At 39.1% G+C, this 9,381-nt stretch overlaps 1 long non-coding RNA gene across 1 annotated transcript; it reads left to right on the top strand.

Annotated features, from left to right (window-relative positions):
• Window positions 1-3,018: 3,018 nt before the first annotated feature.
• Window positions 3,019-8,951, top strand: LOC134062622 (uncharacterized). The gene is made up of 4 exons (XR_009935474.1): window positions 3,019-3,109; window positions 4,449-4,537; window positions 4,811-5,036; window positions 8,690-8,951. It is a non-coding gene; the product is annotated as an uncharacterized LOC134062622 (long non-coding RNA).
• Window positions 8,952-9,381: the final 430 nt, after the last annotated feature.

Raw genomic sequence — 9,381 nt, 5'->3', positions numbered from 1 at the left:
ATAGGTTAAGAAAAAGACTGAAATACAAGCGGCATCTTACAGAGGGCCATTAAAACTTCAGCAATAGGTTTTTTTTTTATCTCTTATGTTACTTATAATTCGCCCCCTTTATTTATTAATATAAAAAAATTTCGGCGCGCGCTTTGCGCGCGAAACGGACCTCATTCTTGTCCCCCCCAATGCTTACTACGTTCCTACGCGCCTGGATTTTACGCTTTTTTTTCATTGTGGTCCTATATTATTTGGAAAAAAAATGAATTTATTAGAAGCTAAAGAACTCATCTTAACCAGGGGTGCCAATAATTGTGGAGGGCGCTGTATTAGATATAAGACGTCTGATTCTGTACCCCTACTGCATTATTGTAACGTTTGAAGTGATATTGTGAATAAACTCAAACGCAAGATAGCTGTGTGCCTCTATGGTGTGCCTCTATGGTGGACTCAAATCAAGTTGTAGAAGCATCTCAAGGACAATTGATAGAAGTAGGATGCATCAGAGCTCAATTGCAAGTCTCATAACGATGGTCTGAATGCTTATGTAAATGTGTCATAAATATGTCAGCCTTTTGTTTTCTATAAACAACTAGGGGTGCAACGGATCATCATTGATCCGTGATCCGTTCAGATCAGTATCTTCGGTTCGGCACACACATGTTCCGCGGATTGATTTATAATAATTATTAATAACAATGTCCGTGTGTTCTTTTGAAGTAACATGCGTGTCCACAAGGCATGCTTCTAGCCCCTCCCTGCTCTGCTCCCCTAGCCTGCCTGCGCGTCTTTTCTGCTCTCACACACGTTATTAGCGGTCTTGCCATAACCAGCAATACATGGCTGCTAGTTTAAGTGCTGATGTGGCTGCATAGCAGCAACACAATAATAGCCTAATATCAAGTTCGTTTGTGCACACTTACATCTTAAGTTTGTTGCGCACCTACCTATGCTATGATATTTAGGTAATTTAGGCTTAGCCTACTGTTGTGTTCAATGTCAGCAATAAGCTACGCAACCTTGGCTAACTTGTACATCTGGAGATAGCTTTTGTGCTCACTAAAATCATAAAGGAGCATTGCAAGACACTCATCTCTTTTATGATCCCAGAAATATTTTCTTTGACTTGTTCGTTTTATTAACATGTATTTTATCTAATGAAATATCCTTGTCATCATGCACTATATCCAACTTATTTTCTCAAGAATAAAACCGTGAGACTGAAGCCTAATTACCCTCACGTTATTTCTTAAAGCGACAGGGACTCAATTACACATACCTCCTATGCGCACTCCTACACACCACATTAAAGATAGCTAAATCAGTACACAAATGAAATGACTAAACATTTGTAGCTACTAGTAATTATGCAGATTGTGTGTGGAGGGTCAAGCAGAATCTTGGATGGCCACTGGTGTGAATGATCACACAATATTCAATATAAGGTGATTAAACACCAAATGAACTAAAATTGTAAAAAAAAGCATCGAAAAAGTCATTCTTGACTTAGTATCGGCATCGGAACAATAATTTTGGTACCGTGACAACACTAGCCTACTTTAAACACATGCTGAAAGTGCTTGAGCCACGTTACAACATCCCGTCAAAGACAAAACTATGTTTATTTGTCTTGTCTTGTCTTTTTTTTTTTTTTTTTTGCTGATCCGAAAAATGATCCGATCCGTGACTCTTGATCCGAGGAACGATCCGAACCGTGACTTTTTCGATCCGTTGCACCCCTATAAACAACTCCCTAAATTTGAATTCCCTTCCTTGTAGCACCCCCTTCAACATTCCACAGTGGGGAAAGTTCACATCGTTTAAATAACATATCTATTTCCTTATTAGCAATACAGTACCTGAGGTTCAGTGATTAGACTACAAGGAAGTGAACTATTTTCTTTTTGAATGGGGAAAGGTCGGCTTATGTAAGACTGCAGGAGGAGGTGTGGGGAACCAACTGAATGCATATGCTCAAATCATACCTGGTAGAAAGCAGTGTGTCAGGGTCAACGGGGTGAAGTCCAGTATGCTTGCAAACAGCGTGGGTGTACCACAAGGATCTGTGCTTGGCTGTTCACAATGTATACATTAATGACCTGCGGACCTGGGGCCTGTACTACGAAGCGGGGTTACTGGCTTAGCTGGGTAACTTCGAGAGGAAGTTGATCACGTGTGGCGTAACTTCCCGGGTAACCCGTACTACGCGCACCAACTCCGATGAGGTTAACCCCAGTTCAACAAATCAACTTCTTACTCAGCGTTGTAGTACCGATTAACACCAATGAAGATAACCAGGTTTTGTCAACCCCGGTTTAGCAAAGTAACCCTGGGTAACATCTGGGTAGGTTGAACTCCCTTCGTAGTACAGGCCCCTGCTGCACATGTGTTGACTGCCAGATGTACACTGATGACACCATCATCTATATTGCCAAAAGCATTTGATCACCTGCCTTGACTGACATATGAACTTTAGTCCCATTCTTAATCTATCGGGTTTAGTATGTTATTAATATGTAATTCAGAATTAATTTATATTCATGAAATAGCCAAATTTGTCAAGTCAACATTTGTTACAGTATATTGTCTGCTTCGTTTTTGCTACTAAATATGAGTTTACGAGATATGCAGATTATCACATTCTGTTTTTATTTATATTTTACACAACGTCCCAACTTTCTCTGATTTTGGTTTGTTCTCAAATGGCTAAATATTTTCATCTATTAGTACTTTTGCAGATCATAAAATGAATATAATTGAAATATATACACTTTAAACAAATATGTATCCTGGCACCCGACTGTTCACCTTCCTGGTTTGGTTTCCTTATAAACAGCTGGACCTGTTTGCAGAAATGCATACCAAAAAAGTCATAGGAAACTGATTAATGTGCATCCCCCCCCCCCCCCCCCCCCCAATTACACTCATCCATCATCATTAAAGTGTCCAAACAACTTCCTTTGACAAAAGGGTTGGGAACTTTCACTTTTACAGGGGTGGAGCAGTTCAGATGACAATATAAGGCACCTTGTGTGAGTTGTTTTCAGTCACTGTGAAGAGGCAGCAAGATTATCATTAACTCCACTTCTGTTTTCTTTTGAAGTAGAAGACGTGAAAGGTAGGCTATCCATGCTGAGTTTGAAGTGAATTTATAACATAAAGATTAAGAACACAATTGTGAATTGGAGAAATGTAGATGGGAAATTATATTTAAATTGTAATTGTAAAATTATAATATGTTAAATTACAATTAAATTGATTAAAATACAACTTAATACTATTCTTCAAATAAGTTCTTGATATGGAGTGATGAAGAATGGTGTACGGGGTTAGCTGGTCATGCCGACAGATTGCAGATTGCCTCCCCCCTTACAGACTTTGTGAAAATGTTGAAATGATGCTAGCAAATGAAATGAGTGAACGGAAAACTGGCCCCTTTTTTTTAGTATAAATCTAATGGGGCTACAAGCCTAGTTTCAGGTGCTCCCATAGGTAGGCCTACATATCATGCATGACTGGCCGTCACAAGTTGTTGTTATGTAGCCCAGAGCCATAGAAAGTGACACTCTTTGTTGCCGCCACGATCAAAAGTTCCAAAAAAACCTGTGCTGAATGGCTGAATCGCAGGAGGGTGGGATGTACTTCTGATGCTGGAAGGTGTAATCAATCAACTCATTGACTACTGACCAAGAGATTGGCTGTTAACAGTTCCAAAAGCCCCATAACGAGGAACGCCATTTTTTCCTGTGGAGGTCTATGGGAGTGTCGCCACTCTGTTTTATCTACCGCTCTGATGTAGCCTATACAGTAGTAGTCGTAGATGCCCTGAGTGTTTATCACAACAAACTTTCAAGATGCAATAGACAACAGTGCATTCATATTCTTGGAATGGTAAAAACAAGTTGGGAAAAGTTTGATTTGCATTGAGCTCAATGAACATCAAACAGGCTAGGCTAACTGAAAAAAAAAAAAACATCAATGAGGACAAATAAAGGTTGGATTCGTCCTCATTTTCTAATTAAGGCATAAGGTTAATTTCCAAAAGAAATTTTTTATTCCTCTTTTCAGGCAACTTATACTTAACTTATGACCACAACTGTACCTGGTTACCTCCCAAAACACCCTCCAACGGGTACAAATGCCTGTATGTTTTTGTGAAAGAATTCCAAAAAAAGTTGGAGCGTTATAAAATGCAAATAAAAACAAACTGGGATAATATGTTAATTCTGTAAACCAATATTTAGCTGAAAAAAATACCTCGACAACATATTTCCCAAAATAGTCAAATTTTCCATTTTTAGTGTCCTTTTAAAGAACTTTGCTCACAGACAACTTTTGTGCATTTCATTCGTACACAATAGGACAGCTTTTATCTGATATTGTGTCTGAGTGACTTATGGTGTTTTGCAGCATATTTACATGCACATGATTTTTAAAGTACTATTAATATTTTCTAGTTTCTGAAATCTCATAGACCATGGGAGCCAGAGTGACAGTGATAAACAGTACACCCTACAGTTGGTACTACAAAGATCCGAAATCTGGGGTAGGTATCCTAGGAATGTTTTTCAGTATATTCAAGTTTACATTCACAAAATGATATACAAAATGCAAACTTGTTTAACCACATCTGTTATAGATAGAAAAAAGAAACTGTCCTAATTTGAAATACGTCAAAGTGAAGGGCTTATAAAAGTTTGTAACCCATAACTGCAAAAAACAATAATGAATGAATGTTTCACTATGAGGGCTATGTTTTTATTATTATGTTTTTTTATGTTTATTTTTATTATTATTATTATATATATTTTTTTTTTAGTCAGACCGCTGGATAGCTGAAAAATCCAGAATAACATATGATGACTACAAGTCAATCCACTGCTACATCTACCTAAAACGTGAAGGTAAAACTGTCTACGATTTCACTTATGAATTTAATTCAAATAAAGGAGATCCAACATTTACCATACAAGAAAGTACAGACGGCTCAATGATTCAACTACACTGTAGCACAGAGGATGAGGTCAAGAGATGTGAAAACGTTGGTAAGTATACAATCATCACTAACTGATGATACTGTTATTGTGATTAGAGCTGCAACTATTAAATTGACTAATTTAGCCGAGACTTTTATTCAAAATTGCTTACATATGTTAATTAAACTATAAAGGTCATAGGGAGGGAAAGTAATCTCATCGCCATCTAGTGGTTGCGTTCCTAGAGGCTAGCGGGAGTGGATGGGATTTTCTTTTCTTCTTTCCACGATGGAAACTTAGTTAAATGCCTTCAATATGCTATGCATTTAGGTCAGCTCTATTGCTTCTAGTGGTCATACTTTATTTTTTAGGATCAGTTTAATTGTTTTGAGTTTGTTTCTAACATGGTGATAACGAACTACAGTAGCTACAGTAGCATTTGACGTCCCCAGTTTGGGTGCTTCATCTCCAACTGATCAAAACGGCAATTGCTTAACTGGCTTTACATATTTTTGTAATAACAGAGAGCGATGTAAACCGCGTGGTAATTATCTTTATGTTGGGATAACTTGTGTTGTGCTCCTACTCACACAAGAGCTGGCAGTAAATGTGATTGTCTACTAACTAACCAACTAGCTAACAGGCTAATAAACAAACCATGCTAGGTGAGTAACGTCGTCGAAGGGTGTCACGTCACTTGTAGTTGTAGTCCATTTATGAAATGAAACGAGCAATTACGTTTTTTAAAAATAAGGCGAAATAGGGTCTGATATTTTCACAGTTAGTAGATTATTACAGTATGCAGACTGAAAAATAATTTTGGTGGATAAGATCGCTGGTATAGTTGCGTAGTATTTATTTGAAAAGTCGGTCTATGGGACTTAACATTGGAGCTGCTCTTCGATAGGAACGCAACCGCTTGGGGCTCTGGTTTTCACTTTCCCTCCCTATTGTCCCTAGAGTTACAGAATACAACTGTGGAAGCACCACAACTTATCTGGCTATACTGCAACAACTTATCTGGCTATATCTGGCTACTGCATGCTATCCCAGCTCCTTAAAGGGATAATCCGGAGTGAAATGCACTTTAGATCAATTTTTCGGACTATTGGGAGTACATACGTTGAGTTGACACCAAAATCATGTCATTCGGATGTATTTTGAGAAAGAAATGTCGCTGCTGCAGCTGGCAACGCTTTAACAACACTTTACTAACATTTCCGGAAAGGTACGGACTCGATTAAATTCATTCTGGACTCTCTATCCGACCACATAAAGACGTGGGGATACTTCGGTTTGGCTTTAGGGACCCTCTACTCACTACCACTAAGTGTAGGGTTGTTTGGAACAGTAGAAGAGGTATAAAAATAGCGTTTTGTCGCGGCGAAAGGACGTGCCCCGGTCACTTCCAGGCTAACGAGTTTTGGCTAAAAACGGTGAACTCGAACTTTCTCAAAATACATCCGAATGACATGATTTTGGTGTCAACTCAACGTATGTACTCCCAATAGTCCGAAAAGAGAGTTTTGAATGAGTATTTTTTACTAGTACAGAGCCCATCTGGTGACATTGGTGAAATTAAATGTAGTAATTTGTGCCACATTAAAGAGGAACAATGCAGGATTGGCGATTTCATCTCTGGTTTCGTTTTCGCTCGTTTTATGCTTGCATATTTCTCTGCAGAGCTTCCCCGACAGCTTTAGCGTGTATATTTATACATATATAGGCTATATATAAATATATAAATTGCAAGCGTGGTTCTTCTTGTTCCTTACGCGTCTCTGATTTCCAGATGTAAACAGCAGACAATCGTTCATCAGAAATTTGCAAGGTTGTAATAGCGGATAGGGACACTAGGGGCGGGAGGAAATGTGACTGTTTTCGATCAAACAGGTCAGTCAAGCAAAACAACGATTTCTAAGCGATTTTATGACTATGAAAAGGTTGCAGAGGGTCTCTTTAAACATGATGAAAACATGAAAATTATGAAAACATGAAAACATAACCTCCTTGGCGGAGGTAATAATTAGGCCTACACAATGTAGCTTTCACACACAAACACTCAGAAGAGAGAGTGGCTACAATAGAGAGGTGAAAGCCAATGAGTGCCTATTTGTATTTCTTATCCAAACAATGTCAAACTTGGTACTGCACTTACTCATCTGGCAAGTTTGTCAAATGAATCGGGCAAACAGTTCAACAGTTATGCAACACACACATACTGACACAGACAGAAGTTCGTGTAGATATAGATATTTCATGTCACAATACCAGGGCACCAGAACACATCTCCCTTGAAACCCTAATGGGAGATCAGACTTTGTGAATTTTATCAGCATTTTAATGCCTGATAAATGGAATAAACGGCAAGAAAGTCTGAAACTAATAAACCTATTTGTAACAATTGACCAATTCCAAGTGTTATGGCACAGGGCTCTCACTATAGCTACTGCCTTATTTATGACTTTGTTTTTCTTCTGTGTCCTTATTGTTTCTGGGCTCAGTCAATTTCCCCTGAATAAACAATTGAATGAAATCATCCTCAGGAGACTTCCAATGGATATCACAAACAGTAAAGTGAGCACACAACTGGCCAACTTATGGTCAATCTTACAGTGTTGACTCGCATTGCCCAAGAAGCTAGAAGAAGCCAAGAAGCCTGCCAATGTAAAGCAGGTGTTTCTGATATTCAAACCGTAGGCCTATTAGGTCATTAACCCTCTAACCGCCTGGGTTTTTTTGGATTTTTGCATAAAAAATTCAAAAGGCCATGGCTTGAAAGTGGTCAGAGATAAAGTTCTACTGTAAATGTGAAAATCATTGAGTATGAACTAAAGTTTATAAAGGGAGTAAATTTACTCATCTAATTTGCATATTATGACGTCACAGGATGGCAATAGCGTCAAATTATGCACATTTCAGTAACTACTGATTGTTGAACACATTTGAGCAGTTTTACTTTGATTTTTGTAATTTCTCCGACATAACAAATAAACAGGACCACAGCCACATGTAAACCAACAATAGTAAACTATTAGTATTATCACAATCCCTATGTTACTATATAATAAAGTAGCCTGGTCAAATCAGTTCCTATCGCGGATGACTTTGTAGTTCTTCAGAGCCCTATTTTTACAAGACATGCTGTCTGTACCATGTCAATTACAGACACTATCATCATGATTATCACTGGCACCAAGCACACCATGCTTATTTGAACCCTTTGGTCAACATTGCTGCAGGTAAACTTTGACGTACACACGCAAAGACCCACCTCCATTCACAGACGCATCTTGACTGTCACTGCCAATGAACGACCGATCATAATCTCCAAAAGGCAGATATTCTCCTTCAGAATCAGAGTAGGTGAATGGCAGACCCAAGACTTCATAACACACGACTTTGTTTTTTAACATTTGCCGTTTTTCTGCTTCAATTTGTGCATAGCGATCGCGCATTTCACTTCCGCGTTATAAACAGGAAATGCGTCTTTTTTTTTTGTTTCTCGCGAGTAATACAGGCACTTCCTGAAAACTTTTTTACTCGAATTTGGGCTTGAATCGAAGCTCTGGATGTCTGCCAACTAGTGGTGGAGAGTACAAAGGCGATTTGTCACCCTACTCGGATCTACCGTCTGTTTTAATCAGTGATGTTGCTTGTCGCCGTACGGCGCCTTGGGCGGTTAGAGGGTTAACTCAACTGTCTTTCTCTTTTATTCATAGGCAAAAAAAAATAAAGGAAGTTTGGAACTCTCAGAGAATCTGGCCATCGAAGAACCACAATGTACCAAGTGGCATCCCTGAGGTCATGTACAAAGTTCCACAGCTGTGGGGCTCTGAGGATTTTCTTGTTCCACACAGCATTGACCGCTGCAAACATGCACTCTTCTTGTACTTAGTGATGAATGAAGTGCCCCTTTGCTATGCTGGCAATAAATACTCAAGTTATTTTAAAGTAAAATAAACTACAATGTCTAACTTTAAATGTCTGTCTTCTTTGTCTTTTATACTGTTGGGTTTTAACAAATCCTACTGTATAGCAAGCTTAATGTAAAATATAGCCGCAAGCGGCGATGGCGGGCCCGAGCACCTGCGGTGCGGAGACCTGTGAGATTTCGGAATCTAACAAAGCAACATATGCGTGTTGGTGGGCATGTGCATGAGCAACACACATGCCCACCAAATTCGGTCAAGTTTCCTGAATGTATGCGTCAGCCACAACAGACAACATGCTAGGTAGCGCTATAGAGTCCCTAAGCCACACCCTAGGCCAGAGCTCTATCTCTGACTATCGATAGCAATAACGCACAAGCCCACCAAATTTGGTTCATTTTCGTGAATGCGTGTGTCAACCACAACAGACAATGGACTAGGTGGCGCTATACAGTCCCTAAGACAACCTTGGCCAGAGCGCT

Source organism: Sardina pilchardus, chromosome 17 (assembly GCF_963854185.1).
Source record: "Sardina pilchardus chromosome 17, fSarPil1.1, whole genome shotgun sequence".
In the NCBI taxonomy this organism is placed as follows: domain Eukaryota; kingdom Metazoa; phylum Chordata; class Actinopteri; order Clupeiformes; family Clupeidae; genus Sardina; species Sardina pilchardus.
Note: the sequence above shows the minus strand (reverse complement) of the source record. Positions and strands in the feature narration are given on the sequence as shown.